General features: G+C 44.9%; 1 long non-coding RNA gene across 3 annotated transcripts in view; it reads right to left on the minus strand.

Annotated features, from left to right (window-relative positions):
- Positions 1–3,123: 3,123 nt before the first annotated feature.
- LOC121602384 overlaps positions 3,124–20,610 on the minus strand; it is a 34,832-nt gene continuing 17,345 nt past the window's right edge. For all 3 annotated transcript variants that reach the window (XR_006006365.1, XR_006006366.1, XR_006006367.1), the window contains exon 3: positions 3,124–3,237. This is a non-coding gene — a long non-coding RNA (uncharacterized LOC121602384). The remainder of the gene's footprint in view (positions 3,238–20,610) is intronic.

A 20,610-nucleotide genomic window follows, 5' to 3' on the forward strand; every position in this document is an offset into this window, starting at 1 on the left:
AAAAAGGCGTATAGATAAAAACTATCAATGAGTAGCAGGTGAGCGTCTACCCATTCACGAGAACAGAATACTGCCGCGCTCATGAAACAAAACGCGCATTGCAAATAACACCTGCGCGCTTGCTCAATGCACGCACAAAGTTTCCCATGCACACACGAGGTTCAACGCAGAGATGCACGCAGGTCTTTGAATAGCGTGCACTGGAGAATCATCTGTGAGGGAATGCCGAGACACAGACACCAGACACAGACACACCGACACAGACACAGACACAGACACGACACAGACACAGACACAGACACAGGCACACAGACACACACACACACACACACACACACACACACACACACACACACACACACACACACACACCACCACACACACCACACACACACAACCCACACACACACCACACACACACCACACACACACACACACACACACACACACACCCACACCCCACACACACACACACACACACACACACACAAGCAACGTGTAAACATCCGCAGATCCCGGTATCGTCAACGTTTTCAAGTATCGTTCCGCAGTCCGCGATTGACTCTTGCAGATTCATCATAGTGTCCCGCGGTCTTGAGTTCTATCGGAAAACCCTGTAAAGAGCAATGGACCCAAATTGCTACCCTGCGGGCACCAGAAGTGTCCAAATTCTTCGGAGCTTATATTTTGTAATCTATAAGTTGTAAATAAGTTGTAAGAGTTTGTAAAATATGAGTTTAACCACGTAGTCTAATCCAACGAGGAGAAGTTTCGAAATAAGTTTTTGAATGGCTATCACTATCAAAAGAAGCTTTCAGGTGTATAGTGTACACCCTTGATACCGATTGTCGAAGGAGCCCCTACAAGTAGATACAAAAATCATAAATTTGTTGGCAGTAGTACGTCGTACACATTAAAGCTTAATGTACAGTAACTTAATGTGATGAGTGATTCTAAATTTCGACCCATTTTTCTAAATCGGATTTACCCAACACTAGTTCTATCGTCTTACGTGCCACTGGCTATCTCAAGTGGATCTGGCTGTTATAGCCACCATCATGGGGGTGTAATGCATGGTGAGAGTATCGAACTTGATGTCGGAATGGTTCAAATATCGCAAATGATTGTTAATTGTTAAGATGATGTAAATATTGCTCTGCAAATAAAGTTGTTGTGGGCCATTCTGACGTTACCTTTAGCTAATGATGAACGTTAAAATCTCGTTTTGATACGAAATACTGACTGGATGTAGAACATTTTTGGAGTTTTCTAATATTGAAGCTAGATTTTAGTTTAAACAACAATACAAATTTTGACATAAACAAATTGATTTAAAAGATTGCAAAATAATTGTTCGAACGTATAGGTTCGAAGCCGATGAAGCCTATGAGCCGGTCTCGTAGTACAGTCGTCAACTCGTACGACTTAACAACATGCCCGTCATGGGTTCGATCCCCAAATAGACCATGCCGCCATACGTAGGACTGACTATCCTGCTATGGGGGGAAATCAATTAGTCACTGAAAGCCAAAGCCCACAAGTGGTACAGGCAGGCCTTGACCGACAACGGTTGTTGAGCCCAAAGAAGAAGAAGAAGATAGGTTCGAAAGGTCGCACGCTGCTCGCAGGCTGCAGCTAACGTAACATCTCACCGCTCTTTCAACTTGTAGTTTGTATCCATAGAAATCCAGTGCAGAATTTCAGCGCGATTAAAAGAAAAATACTAAGAGATAAGAGTAACACTAATATATATAAAAAAAGCGACAATTTAATAACATTATCTAAAGTCATACAGTCAATTTCCCAAATTCGTTCAAATGAGTGATCAAATGCTCGAAGATGAATGGTAGCTGTAGTGCATACATAAATTGGTTTGCTTCCATTTATTTTGAGAGTGCCTTGTTCAGTGATGCGTACAACATGATACAATGTTCCAAAATATCAAAGGAAAAAACTGTTCTCAAAATATTTTTTGATAATGGCTTATTCCCCTCCCGTTCTTGAGATCAAGTTTGAAAAAGTTTTTTTTTTTCATTAGAACAACAACCGCTGTCGGTCAAGCCTGCCTATACCCACTAATGAAGTGAGCTTGGCTTTCTATGACTTATTGTACCATAGCAGGATAGTCAGTCCTACGTATGGGGGCACGGTCTATTCGGGACTTGAACCCATGACGGGCATGTTTTTAAGTCGTACGAGTTGACGACTGTACCACCAGACCGGCTCAAATGAAAAAGTTACTGCTAGTTATTCTTGATAGTTACTTTATAGATATTTCTAAGACAATATATCTCGATTTATCAGAAAATAAAACTACGTACCTTACTATAAATACAGCAATATTCTGACCTTTCTCTGGATGAAGAAAAACTGGAACGTGTAATTTTGACAGTGGATACAGAGGTTGTTGAGGAACCATCATAGTAAGCGTATTATCAGCGCGTAGTTCTTTGTATGGTAACAGTGATTGAATAAGAGGAATTTTCGCAAAAGGTGTCAACGGTTGAATCTGTACTTTAGGTTCACAAAGTTCTGGACTTCGTGCAGGAGGCTCGAATACACTATAAGACACTTGTACTATCTTTTTGTGGGCTCTTGGGTGGCGTGCTGGAGATACGTCCTCTCTTTCTGGAGGAGGCAAAGGTGGCCACCAGTTGTGGTATAATGTATATTACTTCTGCTACACATACGCCATCTTCGCCTTCCGGCATACACTTCCCTTTAAGTGGGATTTGGTTACCCATCGACGCATGAAGCAGTACGCAATTTTCTGTCTTTGTAAATGACCGCCTGGATCTGCACCAGCATGAAACAAAACGCGAAGTACAGGTGAATCACGTGCGACAGTGTTTCGTACTACATGGGCGGATATATCTAACTGAAGATTTGATTGTTGCTGTAATTCTATCAATGTGGCGGTTGTATTATGTGTGGAACTTCCTTCAGTATGTGCTTTCAAGTACGTCAGGAACGATGTAACGGGCAGGTACTGTTTGCTTTGTAGAAACGGCCCATAGCTAGCTCTAACAGATACTGGTTGTGTAGTTTGTACTACCGTGAATCGGTCCACCGATAATACGGAATCACCATTAGATGGTCGTACTTTGCCATAGTTTGTTGATGTTGCAGCCGATACCACAGATGCTAAAGCACTTTGTCGCGGAGAATGCTTCAGAAAGAATCCACTATCTGGTGTTTCAAAATGGACCTCAACACCAAAAGTGAGGCTTATAATTCCTGCAAAAAAAAAAATGAAACAGAAAAATGTATGAATATTTTAATGTATGTATTTCATTAGGTGCCTTTACATGGAAGAATCATTTGATGGAGAATCTTTCCTCTTATACAGGGGTTGGAACTGAAGATTTCAGCTACGTTAAACGAATGCTGAAGGCTGCACATCAGCTACGTTAACGAATGCTGAAGGATGCACGGGTGATTTCAAGCCTTGGAAGCCAGTTCAAAACAAAAAGTTTTGTTTTCAAAAATCGTAGCACTATTTTTCAACTTTGATGGTATCGGTACCTGAATCGAAATGTCAAAAGGTTTTCAGTAAAAAAAGGAGGGGGGGGGCAAAACAAAAATTTCAAGTAAAAAAACAGCTCCGAGCTGAAATCTCAGCCGAAATCTTTTTGACAGGATCCCGAAAACTCAAAATGATCGCATAGTAGATAGTATAGTAGTAACCGCATAGTAGTAACCAAACAATTGTTTTGTCACGCAAATAACCCGACAACCAACCACTTTCCACTCATTAAAAGAGAATTAATTTTCGTTTGGTGAAATTTATGCACAAGTTTTCGCTTGCTTCATTTTTTTAATGTATCCGCAGTTTATTAACCTTTTCTACATTCAATTGAACCGTTAGGGATTTACCCACCAGATACAAGGTTTTCCAAGCCACTTCGATGTTGGACCTGAAAAATTTCTACCATGTTAACCTTGATTCTATAACCACCTACTCGGGTATGTTTGTTTATTCTTTTTATGATAACTTTTTATTGGATTATCGAATCGATCCAAAAATTAGAATGCCTAGAGAAACATGTGTTAATATCGAGGTAAACAAATTCGGAAGTTTTCAAATTTTTAAGCCTGCTTTAAAAAATAAAATAAACTTTCACCCCTTACTTCTATAACCACCTATACGTGCTGGTAATACATATAATAAAAAAAATTGGTTTCGGTTAGTCATTAATTTTGTAACGATTTGCTATACATCAATGCAAGTAGTTATATTTATAAAATGTATTCCAAAAATTTTCTAGCTCTTAATATTCTTCTTAAGTCACATAGATTGAAATGATTGCCGCGACAGTCGGGAAGAAATTGTGGTCTCTTAGTGTCAGTTGAACTAATTGGTATGTATTCAATTTACGTAACTAAAAGCTATACATAAAAAATTTATAACATAAAAAGAAGTATTGTTATAATAGCTGCATAACATAAGTTAAATAAGACATTTTTTCACCAAAAAAAATACAACTCCCTTATAAAATGTATTACCTACCCGGGTAGGTGGTCATAAAGATGAGGGTATATTTTTGGTCATAGAAACGAAGGTTAAACGGTTTAAGGTTAATGCTGAAGGTTGTACGGGTGATTTCAAGTTTGGCGAGAAATACGTTGAAATGTTCAAAGATTTATGTTTTGATTTTCAATATGCAGCATTTGTATTTTAGAATGCAAATACAATCATTATGTAACAAATACTCAAAATAATTTTGTTTTAATATATTAATGAGACCCTAATCTTTTATTTGCAATGATTTATTGTTCATTGATATCTATGCTAATGTGAACTATGGACCTATTAAAGGTATATTTTTAATTTTATTATGTTAATGGGAATAAACTCTACGCAGGTAGTATTTCACCATGCATTTCGAAAACATCTTTGACAGCTCATACGCCAAATCGTTACAATTTATTGAAGTAATTACATAAGTAATTAAATTTATGAGAATACTAAACATAACCAAAAATACCTTTTACCCGTTGCGCAAATTTGAGCAGTTTCCTGCGCAGGAAATGGGGCAAAATCAGCATACATTGAAATTTGCACTGGTTTGAGCAGTTTTGGCGCCCTCTGTTGGGGAAATAGACTAATTATTTCAGGCGGCGGAGCAAAAATTCAAAATATTAGTCCCCAGTTTTTCCTCCTCTTCCTCGCTCTCCTTCACCCTGCCTTGTCTTACTTGCGCTTTAGCCGGTGCCTTCTGCCATCAGTTGATTGGGTGTTGTGTATACGTTAGTGATGGGCAAAACGGCTCCGAAGCCGGAGCCGGCTCCGCACCAACGGCTCCGCACCCACAGCTCCGGAGCCGGCTCCGCACCAACGGCACCGCTCCAACGGCCCCGAAGCCGGTTTTAACACAAAGGACCAAAAGAACTTTTTCAATGAAGTTTCAATCGAGGAAATCCGTAAATAGCGTAGTAGGTCATGATTAATAGCATGTATCAAAAAAAACATCGATTAGTTTTGAATATTGTTAAGAAAGACGAGACTAACGAATGCTACACAACGTCATGCATGTCATGTGTCCGGAACGGTGGGCCCGAAGCCGGCTCCGCAGCGGAGCCGTGAGTGCAAAGCCGTTAGTCCGGAGCCAGCTACGGAGCCGTTGGTGCGGAGCCGTGGGTACGGAGTCGTGGGTGCGGAGAGGTCGGAGCGGAGCCGGCTCCGGAACCGTTGGTGCGGAGCCGGCTCCGGAGCCGTTGGTGCACAGCCGGCTCCGGGAAAAAGTCGGAGCCGGCTCCGGAGCCGTTGGTGCGCTCCGAAATGCTCCGAAAAAAATCACTAGTATACGTTGATACATGTATATGTGGTGTATAGCGCGGTTGTGTGTTTTGATTGGTACAGGGGTTTGCATTTTTAATTGTGTGTATGTTTGGTTTGGTGGTTTATTTCGGGAATTAAAGTATGATCGGTGTATTGATGGTTTATTCTATTTCATGCCGCTGCTGATGAGGCCATTTGATGCTGGTGCTAATCGAAGGTGAAGAAGGCAATTTCAAACGAGCGTAGGAGAACATCTAATATTAATCTAATATTGGGGCCCTTCACGATTCTAGTCAGCTTTTTGTATGGAGTTTGACAGTTGGAGGCTGAAATCATGTTAACACTCCATACAAAACCACACATGAAACTAGCCTGTAATTTACAGTCTGGATTATTCTAGCTAAAAAGCTAGAATAACATTCGAGTACCAGCTCGAAGACACGGTGTTGCCCGCTGCGCAAATTCGAGCAGTTTCCAGCGCAGAAAATGTACCCCGCTGCGCAAAGCGACGGAAGAAATCATGCCGTTCGGAGAATTTTATCATGCCATCTTTTTCCCTCCAACGGCAAATTTGTCAAGCAGCTCGTCGGGCTTCCCGTCCCTGGCTCCGCCTCATACCCCTCGCCTGAGCGCACTGTCGAAGGTTTGAATGTGTTGGTGCGTCAGACGGCCAATCGCTGTCAGCCGTCGTCCGTGCTTTTTCCCTCCATAGCGCTATCTCTTTCTCGCGTGTGGACAATGCTCATGAGTTGCTGTGGCGCTTAAAAAACCGTTTACACACATTGCTGCGATGCATTTGAATTTTCACAAATCAAACAAAAAAAGCGCAATAAGTTCAATTGCTGCAATGTAAAAATGACTAAGGAATCGCTAGCTAACGCTGGAGGGTTTGCTGTGAAACGCGCTGAATCCTAATTCGCATTAACACGTTCATCCCGGCGCTGATTTTCATCAACTTTCCTTTCCACCAGCACCTAGAACGCAGGCTGGAAAGTTCACTGGCAGGCAGTGGGGCCTGCCATCGATCTGAACGTGTTAAGCATTAAGCATAACTTTGTTACACTAAGCTTTTGCTTTCGTATGTTGTAGATTACACAGATATGCTGAGCCGTCTGCGCAAGGGTATGAGCGTGCGTGTGTGTGCAAAACTGTCGCCAAATGTGTTTTTTTCCGAAATGTTATGATCCATCGGTCAAAGAAAGGAAGGTGTTCATGAAAGTCGAAAAGACGAATTGCGGCCCCTGTCAATGGTAACTGATGACAGGGAGGAGGGGGTAGTGGCACACAGCTGTTGGGAGATTGAACAGTATACTTAAATTGCCGGCGGGAAGAGGGGTGGCCATGGGACCCCTACGATCATCGGTCACAGGCCCCAAAATTGTAGTCGCCATGGGGGGAGGGAAGGTGCAAATGGTTTTCTCCAGCCACGGAGCCCTAAAGGCCATCTTTCCGGGGGCCCTTGTCGCTAATAATCTGTCCACTTGTAGACATACGGCATACTACAGACTAGCGATCTTCGGCGACCGCCTAGTCTGTCTACCGTTAGATCCGCCGCTGGTTCATGACGGTGTTTTTTTGTTGTGGAGGTGCATCCTTCCTCCTGCCTGCAGCGTATGCATCGGGAAGCAGACAATGTAGCAGTATGCAAGTTACCCGCAGGATAGGAGCGGGCCCGCGGCACCGCCGTCATTCCTCACATCTGCATGCCCATCGTGGGTTCCAACCGCGTATGAACCGTTCGCCGTAGCAAGAACTGACTATCCCGCTACGTGGTACTCAAGTCCTGAAAAGGCCGGCATAATCGCGTAGACTATTACGCCAATAATAATAATAATAATAATAAGAACAAGAAGAAGAACTATGCTAAGCAGTCCACACTCGAGGAAGGTTTTTGATTTGACTTTGGTGCTGCCGGGTCTACCGCTGTGGCGCGACAAATGCACGGAATTCACTCGACTAAAACATGAACCTACCGATCCGAACCCATTCCTAGGCAATGCCGGTCAATCGGCGTCATGATAACTTCTCCAAACCAACAAGCCGCCAGATTCTGGACGGGCAGGTGCAGCACCATACGCGCACCGTAATAAACAAATCCAGAATCCTCTTTTGTATGAATTCAATTCAAAATGTTGTTTCCACTTGCGTCCGCTAGCTGAATTAGAAATAAATGTGCAACATATCACACGCACGTTTGCTTAGATCGTGTGTCTTTTTAATACCCCCAACAGCAGAGCCGATCACAAAGATGCCAACGCCAATGGTTGTATTGTCTCTCAACATCGAAAATGCGTGGTACTTTGTAGCCGCAGCGGATGAAAATGTACACATCAGAATCAAATAGTTTTGGGGTTTCCAAACGCACGCACACACACAATGACACAAACACGCGCGCGCAAACTCACACACAAACACGCACGCGCAAACTCTCTCTCACACACACACACACACGCGCGCGCGCGAACACATTCATGAACGCGCGCACGCCAGCACGCACGCACGCACACACACACACACGCACGTACGCGCGCCCGCGAGCATGAAAGCGCGCACGCCAGCACGCACCCACGAAAGCGCGCTCGCGAGCACGCACCCCCGAAGTCGAGCAAGCACGCACTCCCCCCCCCCCCCCCCGCATGATCGATTACGGCTACCTTATCGGTAGAACGGTTGGTTCAGCTTTCTTGTAGCATCCTCAACCCTAGCGCCGGGCGGGGAGGGGGATCGCGACATGATAGAGTGAACGAACACTTTCCCCGCGCTGTGTGTGTGTGTGTGTCGTGGCCCGAAAACTCGAGACAGATTTAGGCATATTTTAAAAAAAATATTTTATTGCCACTATACACTGTGCTACATGATGCTTAGAAGGTCGTTGAAGCGTCAAAAAATATTAGATTGGTGTTAGACGATCTCTTACGCTTTTTTTAAATAGGCTTCTTCACCCTCAATTGGCAGGGGCATCGAATGGTCTCATCAGCAACGGCACGAAATAAAATAAACCATCAATACACCGATAACACTTTGAATCCCAATCCAGCTTCTCCCACAGCCTCTCAAGGTCACACACAAATTAATAAATGCTATCACCCACCAATAACAACAATACACAACCGCAATGCACATATATGAATCAACGCATACACCACAAACACCCAATCAGCTGGCAGCGGAAGGCACGGGCAGAAGCGCAAGTAAGGCAAGGCAGGGTTAGGGAGGGAGAAGAAGCGGACGAAAAAATGGGCGCCAATATTTTTAAATTTTTTTACCGTTTTTTTTTTGCTCCGCCGCCATAAACAGTTCGTCCATTTCGCCAACAGATGGCGCTAACCCGGCGCAGGTCTGCGCAGGAATCGCTGAAGTCCAGCGCGGGAGACCAGGCCAAATCTGCGCTGGCCAGCGCAGATTTTGGCTCGTCTCACGCGCTGGACTTCAGCAATTCCTGCGCTGGGTCGCGCAGTTCGGGCAGTTCGGGCCGAGTTCGGGCGGCGGCGGAGCAAAAAAAAAACGGTCTAAAAATTAAAAAAAAAATAATGGCGCCCATTTTTTCGTCCGCTTCTTCCTCTCCTCTCCCTCCCTCACCCTGGCTTGCCTTACTTGCGCTTCTACCCGTGCCTTCCGCCGCCAGCTGATTGGGTGTTGTGGTGTATGCGTTGATACTTATATGTGCATAGCGGTTGTATATTGTTATTGGTGGGTGTTAGCATTTATTAATTTGTGTGTGACCTTGAGACGCTGTGGGAGAAGCTGGATTGGGATTTAAAGTGTTATCGGTGTATTGATGGTTTATTTTATTTCGTGCCGCTGCTGATGAGACCATTCGATGCCCCTGCCAATAGAGGGTGAAGAAGCCTATTTAAAACAAGCGTAGGAGAACGTCTAACACTAATCTAATATTTTTTTATTAGAACATGTTTGATGCTTCAATGACTTTCTAAGCATCATGTAGCACGGCGTATAGTGGCAATATTTTTTTTTGTAATGTGCAGAAATCTGTCTCGAGTTTTGGGTCTCGACACACACACACACACACACGCACACAGCGCGGGGAAAGTGACCATTCACTCTATCATGCCGCGATCTCCCACCCCGCCCGGCGCTTTGGATGATGATGCGCTATATGATAGCTGAACCAGCCTTTCTTCCGATAAGGTAGCCGTACTCGCTCGTGCGGGAAGGGGGGGGGGTCTGGTGGGGGGGGGGAGGAATGCGCTTTCGTGGGTGCGTGCTTGCGTTCGCGCTTTCGCGGGTGTGTGCGTGCGTGCGTGCGTGTGTGTGTGTGTGTGTGTGTGTGTGTGTGTGTGTGTGTGTGTGTGTGTGTGTGTGTGTGTGTGTGTGTGTGTGTGTGTGTGTGTGTGTGTGTGTGTGTGTGTCTGTGTGAGTTTGCGCGCGCGTGTTTGTGTGTTTTTTGTGTGTGCGTGCGTTTGGAAACCCCAAAACTGTTTGATTCTGATGCGTACATTTTCATCCGCTGCGGCTACAAAGGCCCATGCATTTTCGATTTCGCTACCTGAGACAACACAACTATCGGATTGGAACCACGATCTTTATGATCGGTTCTGCTGTTGGGGGTGTTAAAAAGGCACACGATCGAAGCAAACGTGCATGTGATATGTAGCAAATTTCTTTCGCGCATATGGTGCTGCACCTGCCCGTCCAGAATCTGGCGGCTTGTTGGTTTGGAGAAGTTATCATGACGCCGATTGACCGGCATTGCCTTGGAATGGGTTCGGATCGGTAGGTTCATGTTTTAGTCGAGTGAATTCCGTGCATTTGTCGCGCCACAGCGGTAGACCCGGCAGCACCAAAGTCAAATCAAAAACCTTCCTCGAGTGTGGACTGCTTAGCATAGTTCTTCTTCTTGTTCTTATTATTATTATTATTATTATTGGCGTAATAGTCTACGCGATTATGCCGACCTTTTCAGGACTTGAGTACCACGTAGCGGGATAGTCAGTTCTTGCTACGGCGAACGGTTCATACGCGGTTAGAACCCACGACGGGCATGCAGATGTGCGGAATGATGGCGGTGTCGCGGGCCCGCTCCTATCCAGCGGGTAACTTGCATACTGCCACATTGTCTCCTTCCCGATGCATACGCTGCAAGCGGAGGATGGATGCACCTCCACAACAACCTCCACCGTCATGAACCAGCGGCGGATCTAACGGTAGACGGACTAGGCGGTCGCCGAAGATCTCTAGTCTGTAGTATGCCGTATGTCTACAAGTGGACAGATTATTAGCGACAAGGGCCCTCGGAAAGATGGCCTTTAGGGCTCCGTGGCTGGAGAAAACCATTTGCACCTTCCCTCCCCCCATGGCGACTACAATTTTGGGGCCTGTGACCGATGATCGTAGGGGTCCCATGGCCACCCCTCTTCCCGCCGGCAATTTAAGTATACTGTTCAATCTCCCAACAGCTGTGTGCCACTACCCCCTCCTCCCTGTCATCAGTTACCATTGACAGGGGCCGCAATTCGTCTTTTCGACTTTCATGAACACCTTCCTTTCTTTGACCGATGGATCATAACATTTCGGAAAAAAAACACATTTGGCGACAGTTTTGCACACACACGCACGCTCATACCCTTGCGCAGACGGCTCAGCATATCTGTGTAATCTACAACATACGAAAGCAAAAGCTTAGTGTAACAAAGTTATGCTTAATGCTTAACACGTTCAGATCGATGGCAGGCCCCACTGCCTGCCAGTGAACTTTCCAGCCTGCGTTCTAGGTGCTGGTGGAAAGGAAAGTTGATGAAAATCAGCGCCGGGATGAACGTGTTAATGCGAATTAGGATTCAGCGCGTTTCACAGCAAACCCTCCAGCGTTAGCTAGCGATTCCTTAGTCATTTTTACATTGCAGCAATTGAACTTATTGCGCTTTTTTTTGTTTGATTTGTGAAAATTCAAATGCATCGCAGCAATGTGTGTAAACGGTTTTTTAAGCGCCACAGCAACTCATGAGCATTGTCCACACGCGAGAAAGAGATAGCGCTATGGAGGGAAAAAGCACGGACGACGGCTGACAGCGATTGGCCGTCTGACGCACCAACACATTCAAACCTTCGACAGTGCGTTCAGGCGAGGGGTATGAGGCGGAGCCAGGGACGGGAAGCCCGACGAGCTGCTTGACAAATTTGCCGTTGGAGGGAAAAAGATGGCATGATAAAATTCTCCGAACGGCATGATTTCTTCCGTCGCTTTGCGCAGCGGGGAGCCAAAATCTGCGCTGGCCAGCGCAGATTTTGGTACATTTTCTGCGCTGGAAACTGCTCGAATTTGCGCAGCGGGATAGCGCTATCTCTTTCTTGCGAGTGGACAATGCTTATGAGTTGCTGTGGCGCTTAAAAAAGCCGTTAACAAACATTGCGGCGAAGAAGTTTAATTTTCACAAATCAAACCAAAAAAGCGCAATGAGTTCAAACGCTGCAATGTAAAATTGACTACGGAATCGTTAGCTCACGCTGGAGTGTTTGCTGTGCAATGCGCAGAACCCTAATCCGCAATAACACATTCAACCCGGCGCTGATTTTCATCAACATTCTGTTCCGCCGGCTTCAAGAACGCAAGCTGATTGTGAAACCAGTATACTGGAAAGTTCACTGGCATTCCCTGGGGCCTGCCATCGAACTGAACGTGTTAAGCATTAAGCATAACTTTGTTACCATAAGCTTTTGCTTTCGTATGGTGTAGATTACACAGATATGCTGAGCCGTCTGCGCAAGGGTGTGTGTGTGCGTGTGTGTGCAAAACTGTCGCCGAATGTATGCTCTTCCGGAATGTTATGATCCATCGGAAAGGAAAGTGTTGACGAAAGGCTGAAAGACGAGTTGAGGCCCCTGTAAATGGTAACTGATGACCGGGGGGAGGGGGTACTGGCACACAGCTGTTGGGAGATTTAACAGTATATCTAAATTGCCAGTGGAGGGAGAGAGGGGGGATAAGGCTTAGGCCATGGGACCTTTACGATCATCGGTCACAGGCCCTAAAATTATTGCCGGCATGAGGGGGGTGGAGGGGGCAAATGGTTCTCCCGCCACGGAGCCCCAACGACCATCTTTTCGGGGGCCCTTGTCGCTAATACTCTGTCCACTTGTAAACATACTGCATACTACAGACTAGAGATCTTCGGCGACCGCCTAGTCCGTCTACCGTTACATCCGCCGCTGGTTCATGACGGTGTTTTTTCGTTGTGGAGGTGCATCCTTCCTCCTGCCTGCTGCCTATGCACCGGATAGGAGACAGTGTGGCAGTATGCAAGTTGCATGCTGGATAGGAGCAGGCCCGCGGCACCGCCATCATTCCGCACATCTGCATGTCCGTCGTGGGTTCTAACCGCGTATGAACTGTCCGCCGTAGCAAGAGCTGACTATCCGGCTATGTGTACGTCAAGTCCTGAAAAGGTCAACATGATCGCGTAGGCCGTAATGACAAGAATAATAATAAGAAAAAGAACTTTGAAGCGCCATCCGTACCGGGGAAGAGTTTGTCTTGACTTTGTTGCTGCCGCGTCTACCGCCGTGGCGCGATAAATGCACGGAATACACTTGAACAAAGGACATGAACCTACCGAGCCTTACCCATTCCAAGGCAGTGCCGGTCGCACGACGTCATGATACCGACTCTAAGTCAACAAGCCGCGAGATTCTGGACGGACAGGTGCAGCACCATACGCGCACCGTAATAAACCAATCCAGAATACTCTTTTGTATGAGTTCAATTCAAACTTTGTTTCCAGTTGCGTTCGCTAGCTGAATTGGAAAGAAATATGCTACATATCACATGCACGTTTGGTTCAATCGTGTGTCTTTTTAATACCCCCAACAGCAGAACCGATCGCAAAGATGGTGGTGGCAATCCAATGGTTGTGTTGTCTCTCAGGTAGCCGCAGCGGATGAAAATGTACGCATCAGAATCACACAGTTTTGGGGTTTCCGCACGCACGCACGCACGCACGCATGCACGCACGCACGCACGCACGCACGCACGCACGCACGCACGCACACACACACACACACACACCCACACACACACACAGGAGTTATCTTCACAAGTACCGTCACGCAAGCTCGCCAGACTGCCCAGCGTGTGTGAGCATCGTGGAGTCAGCAGAACACGTGCTTTTTCATTGCCCTCGTTTTGCTGAGGAACGTCATGAAATCACCGTTAAGTGAGGAACAACAATCAACGGAACAAACCTGACCGAGGTGATGTTAAAGAATGCTGAAACATGGGAAGTCATAGCAAACGGCATGCGATCAATACTGTTGAAGCTGCTGGCCTTATGGAAAGCGGATCAACGACTTGGGCGCAGATTTTGGTACATTTCCTGCGCAGGAAACTGCTCGAATTTGCGCAGCCGGTGTTAATGCGAATTAAGGTTCTGCGCATTGCACAGCAAACCCTCTAGCGTGAGCTAGCGATTTCGTAGTCATTTTTACATGGCAGCTTTTGAACTCATTGCGCTTTTTTTATTTGATTTGTGAAAATGCAACTTCATCGCCGCAATGTTTGTTAACGGGTTTTTTAAGTGCCACTTTGACAGGATGGGTTAAAACTTTTGTTCAAACAAGCTTTCTGGAGGCTCAACGAATACACAAAACACTCTTAAAATTTTCATTCAGAAGTAGAAGCGATAAAAATCAGCTTTCTATATTCATACACCTTGGGATAAGCCCACCTGTATATTATACTCACTTAGATAGCTGCTCGAAAAAATGGGCACCCTGTATTTAAGCATTATTTCATAACAAAGATACTTTCCAATGCTCAAAATGTATTCATTAGAGTGTTCTATGAACACCATGTAAGTTGCATAACCTTTACATAACAAATAACCAAGAAAAACGTAAAATAATATTTAGTATCATATTGATGCAGCCGGTCTCGTAGTATAGTGGTCAACTCGTACGACTTAACAACATGCCCGTTCAAACCCCAAATGGACCGTGATATGGGTTCAAACCCCAAATGGACCGTGCCGCCATACGTAGGAATGACTATCCTGCTATGGGGGGAAATCAATTAGTCACTGAAAGCCAAGCCCACAAGTGGTACAGGCAGGCCTTGACCGACAACGGTTGTTGTGCCAAAGAAGAAGAAGAAGAAGAAGATCATATTGATGTAATTTTTGCCACTTCGAAAATAAGCTTAAACCAATGTCACAAGGATGCGTGAAGTTTCACATTGTTTATTTTTATAGATATGATATACATCTATACTATTTGTCTGAAGAAATCAAGGAGATTGAATGCGTATTTTTATTAATAAAACAAAAAATACAAAAATCCCTCACGTGGAGCAAAACGGGCAGTTACACTTGGGACAAAATGGACAGATGCTTTTGACATATGGCGCTTGGTGAGGCTATGGTGTTGTATTTGTCCCCACAATAATGATAACAGGGACAGCTTCAAAATATTCGATTTTGTTTGACTTTCCTGAACAGCAAAACAAAAGATAGGACGAGAATACATTTCACGAAACGTACGCAAAAGCATAGACCATCACCTAAGCGCAGTTGTTATGGCCTATATAGCCCCAGTGGTTTGACTTTTCACAATTTGTTTACATATGCCCATTTTGCCCCAGGGCTATGCCCATTTTGCCCCAGGGCTATGCCCATTTTGCCCTGCGTGTCAAAATAGCTCCTCGTAAAACGTTAACATTTATTTTACAGTTTTTTCGTGTTTTCAATATTTTCATTCTAGGTGGCAATTCCAATCCAGAGATAAAGGGTGGAGGCATACAATATTGTAAGAATAATTGTGTTTTGTGGAATAATCAAAGGAATATTCAGTAAACTGCTTAGCATGACCATTTTGCCCCGCTTTCCCTATATTACAATGAATATGTAGTTCGCATCCCAAACACCACGTGGAGCGCGTTTTAAGAGATTTTCGAACAGTTTTATTAAGTTTGTACTTTTTTTTCTTTTATTTGGTGTATAAAACATCAAAATATCGTGTAATTTTTCAGACTGTAAGAAAATATCTAAAAATAAGCCGGTCTCGTAGTACAGTCGACAACTCGAACGACTTAACAAAATGCCCATCATGGGTCCAAGCCCCAAATGGACCGTGCCGCCATACGTAGGACTGACTATCCTACTATGGGGGGAAATCAATTAGTCACTGAAAGCCAAGCCCACAAGTGGTACAGGCAGGCCTTGACCGACAACGGATGTTGAGCCAAAGAAGAAGAAGAAATATTTTATGATTTTGAAAAACACGATAGTTTTTGCTTATTTATAGGGTAACTGTAGCCAATTTTCACCACTTTTACTCATAGGTAGCACAAATATTAAAAATACACATGTACAAATTAGATAAATGTGTAGAGACCGTGAACGGTTCATGAGATATAGAGACACGGAACGGTTCTAGAGATGCGCTATTCCAAGCTCCTGACGTCTAAATCTCGTTTCTATAGGCTAAAGGCAGGCATAATTAGATATTACAGGTACCGAAAAAAGATATTTCCAAGTGTCCCGTAGAGACGCAGCACACGTTGGTTGTCCTATAACTGCAACATTTTAAATCTGTTGTTTTCAAAAGCGAAGTATTAGACATTTTATTACTTAGACATTTATATTACAGAATCGTCATCCTTAACTTCTCCAAGTCCATTACTGCTTTTGGAGCGGTTATTAAAACTAAAATACTGAACAACACACTAAAACAGCGGTCGGCAAAGTCCGGCCCGCGGGCCAAATGCGGCCTGCCGCAATATTCAATCCGGCCCGCGAAAGGTTTTGACTGATTTTGAAAGATGTGAAGAAACTATTCGTATACAAATTACTGAATATCTTTTAGAATAACATTTTATACCATCGTACTCTTTCAACTTTAATTAAAGTATTATGGAATGGATTTTCAAATGCCTCTTTTTCGGCTGGCTTTGGAAAAAAACTAGTTAGAGATAATTTCTTAACATGTACATAATTTGAAAGGTAATTATTTAAGCTTCCTTGGACAATTAAATCTAAGACTTTAGGAGTTGCCTTTCATCAGTTATCCGGAATTTTCGCCATTATGGACGAAGACTTGCCTGTAGGCATTCTAAATTTTCGCGACAAAATTGTTAGAGTAGAGTGTGGAAGCGATAACAAGACCTTTGTACAGCGTGGATTTGAAATTATATTTATTTTAATTGATTCAAAATTATTCACACTTTTTTACAATTTGGGTCTTCACACTTTGATTAATAAATCGCTTCTGTTGCGCATGCCCTTATTTGGTCAAGATTTCTCGCGCGCTCTGCCGATTCCCGATCCTCGACCGTTGACCTGGCACACGAACCCTGACCGCTTAGAACGATTGTTATCTCTCTCTCTCGCCCGATCTTCTATCCTGCTCGCGTTTTATAGCAGTGGTGATCGATTGCGCTCAGATCGATTAACGCACCTCTGTTTATCCCAACCTTCGTACTGTTTATATTTTGGCGTGTCAACATTCCCCCCACGTGAATCCATGCGGTTTGGATTCACCAATTGATAAAGACGCGACAATCAACCTACTGTGTTTTGCCGTTCCCACTATCAGCCTTTGCATCATCAATCTCTTTCTCTCTAACTTCTGCATCGATCCTCGCTAGTTTTACGACCGGGCGTTTTAACATTTTCCCGTGCGCTGTTCTCACCATCGCCTGCCTGACACTACCATCACATCCAGGAAACACTTTTTCTACAACAGCTCGTGGCCATTCCTTTCGAGATCCTTCCGTCACGAAGACCAACGCGCCCACTTTCAACTGTTCGCCTTCTCTTTGCCACTTGGCTCGCCCATGAAGAGTCGGGACGTATTCTTTGAGCCATCTGTCCCAAAAGCGGCTGGTGAGTTCTGTAGCTCGGCGATAGCTGCTCCTTAGAGCTTCCGCCGGGTGTGGTACAATGGTTACCATCTCCTTTCTTCCTACCGACGATCCTAAAAGGAAATGGTTTAGTGTTAATGCTTCCGAGTCGGAGAGCGTTTGTGGCATGTATGTGAGGGGGCGGGAATTAATCAGGCTCTCTGAATCTGAAAGAACGGTGAGTAGAATTTCGTCATTTAATTTTCCCCTATCGTCAAACGCATTCAATGCTTCTTTAACACTCCTCACCATTCGCTCCCATACTCCGCCCATGTGCGGTGCTGAAGGTGGATTGAATCGCCTCGTAGTGTGTGCGTCGGTAAAGGTGTCGGCTAAGGAGTACTTATTGTCTGATATTTGTTTTTGTAGCTCGTTGTTAGCGCCGACGAAATTCGTGCCGTTATCGGAAAATATTTCAGTAGGTAGACCCCTTCGACTCACAAACCGACGAATTGCCATGATGCACGCTACTGTAGACAAGCTGTGTGCGACTTCTAGATGCAATGCTCGTGTAACGAGGCAAGTAAACACAGCTACATACCATTTTTCTCGCCGTCTTGCGTTGACCACCTCTATTGGCCCCAGGTAGTCGATGCCTACTGCACTAAACGGACGAATATGGGAGGTAAGTCTCGCTTCTGGGAGTGGTGCCATTCTAGGTATGCTCGGCTGACATTTTCTTATTTTGCAGCGTTGACAGTTTGACGTTGACGCTGCCTAATCTCATTCACAACCGTTTCGCTATTGGAATGCCCGAACCTGCGGTGATAATCGTTAATGATCAGTTCCGTCACGGCGTGATTTTTCGGGAGTATGATCGGATAACGTGCGTTGAGATCTATCTGCTTTGCTTTGCATAGTCGGTTATTCACGCGTAGAACTCCGTGTGCGTCTTTAAAAGGCGTGAGCGAGAACAGGGGGTTGTTTTTCTCCAGTTCGGTTGCGGCATCCTGTTTTAGGTCTGGCTGGCTGATCTCTAGCTTTTGCATTTCTGCATGATATGCGTCTTCTTGTGTAAGCTTCCATATCACTATCTCAGCCTTCTCAAACTCTTCGGAGCTCAGGGGTAAGTTTTCGTACGAAACAGATTTTAGAATATGAGCTTGCTGTTTTTTAGTGGCCTTTATCGTTAACACCGGAAGACCTGCACGTTTTCGTCTACAATTTGACATAAACCGGTACAGAATCGCTACGCAAGAACGATGGTCCAAGTAACCACATTCCGTTTGGTTGAATGTCTGTCTCTTTGCACCATTTTGTTAAGCAGTCTGCCGGATTTTCTTTCGTGGGAACATGCCTCCAGTTGTGCAGTTCGGTTAGCGTCAGTATTTCACCAACTCGGCAAGCTAAAAATTGTTTAAACTCTCGCGTGGGAGAACGGATCCAGGACAAGACAACTTCAGAGTCTGTATGAATTTGTGACAAATATGTAACTCCAAATTTTCGCTCACTGCTTGCATTAGTCTTGCCCTTAGCAATGCTGCTTCGAGCTCCATGCGCGGAATAGACAAATGTTTTAATGGTGCTACACGACTTCTTGCCATCACCAAACAGCAATTAATCTCGCTAGCCGTTGCCATGCGGAGGTAGGCTGCACATCCATACCCAAGTTCACTCGCATCGGTGAACACATGAAGCTGAATGCTATTGTAGTCAACCACCGATGCTTTCGAGAAGTACCATCGAGGAATTTCCAGCCTTTCGAGACCCGGTAGTAGGTTAACCCATCGTTGCCATTTAAGATGTTCTGAGTCGCTCAACTCAGCATCCCAGTCCAGTCCGGACCGCCATAAGTCTTGCATTAGAATTCGGCCATGGATCAGTGCTGGGGCTAGAAGGCCCAAAGGATCGAATAAGCTCATCACAATACGCAGTACAATTCGCTTTGTCGGCCTCTTTTCTCCTACCGCATAAGGTTTCAGAGCATCTTGCCAATTTGCAGCAAATCTTATTACGTCGGTTGACGTGTCCCAGGTGAGACCTAGAACTCTCGGAAATTGTTCTTTTTGTTCCAGTTCTATCGCCTTGTGTTGGATTCTGTTAGCCTTTTCCAAACCTACAAGGGCTGTTGACTCATTACTCATCCAATTGCGCATATTGAAACCGGCTTTGCTATGTATAAGGTGGACTTGTCGTGCTCTGGCATTTGCTTCTTCTACGGTGTCGCAGCTATCAAAGTTATCATCCATGTAGGTTTTCTGCTTGATTGCAGCGGCAGTTTCTGGGTACGTCTCTTTGTATTGGTCGGCATTCAAGTGCATAACGTACTGAGCAGAACACGGTGAGCAAGTTGCGCCAAACGTAGCGACATCCATGATGTATGTTTTGGGTCTTTCGCCCGGATTGAATCGAAAAAGAAATCGTTGAGAGTGTGTGTCAGGCTTTCTTATTCGTATTTGGTGGAACATTTTTTCAATATCACCTCCAAAGGCAACACGTCTCTGTCTGAATTTGCACAATACTCCAGGAAGGTGAACTAATAGGTCTGGGCCTTTCAGCAGCTTTGAATTCAGAGATACCCCGTTTACTTTAGCAGCTGCATCCCACACTAATCTTTTCTTCTCCGGTTTGCGAGGGTGGCCAACGACGTTTATTGGTAAGTACCATGCACGACCAGAAGGGGCTTCAAGCACCTCCTCATTAGATGCTTCATGTGCAAATCCCTTCTCAACGTACATTCTAATCTGATTATGAACTTCTTCTTTTAGGGGTAAATCTTTTTCCAGCTTGCGTTCCAATGCCAATAGGCGTTTCTTAGCCATTGGAAGGCTATCTGGGAAACATACCTCATCTTCTGCCCACAATAAGCCGGTAGTGAAACGCTCAACGCTAGACTTCGCATAGCAATTGGTTGACCTTCCTCGCCGATCGCACTTCCAGTGGCTTCATCAGCGAAACGTCTTGCAGCCCAATCAGCAGTTGAGGTACTGCGTTACGATACTGTATCGCCGGAAGTTCCTGGAAGTAATTCAAGTTC

This window comes from Anopheles merus, unplaced genomic scaffold, assembly GCF_017562075.2.
Source record: "Anopheles merus strain MAF unplaced genomic scaffold, AmerM5.1 LNR4000433, whole genome shotgun sequence".
In the NCBI taxonomy this organism is placed as follows: Eukaryota; Metazoa; Arthropoda; class Insecta; order Diptera; family Culicidae; genus Anopheles; species Anopheles merus.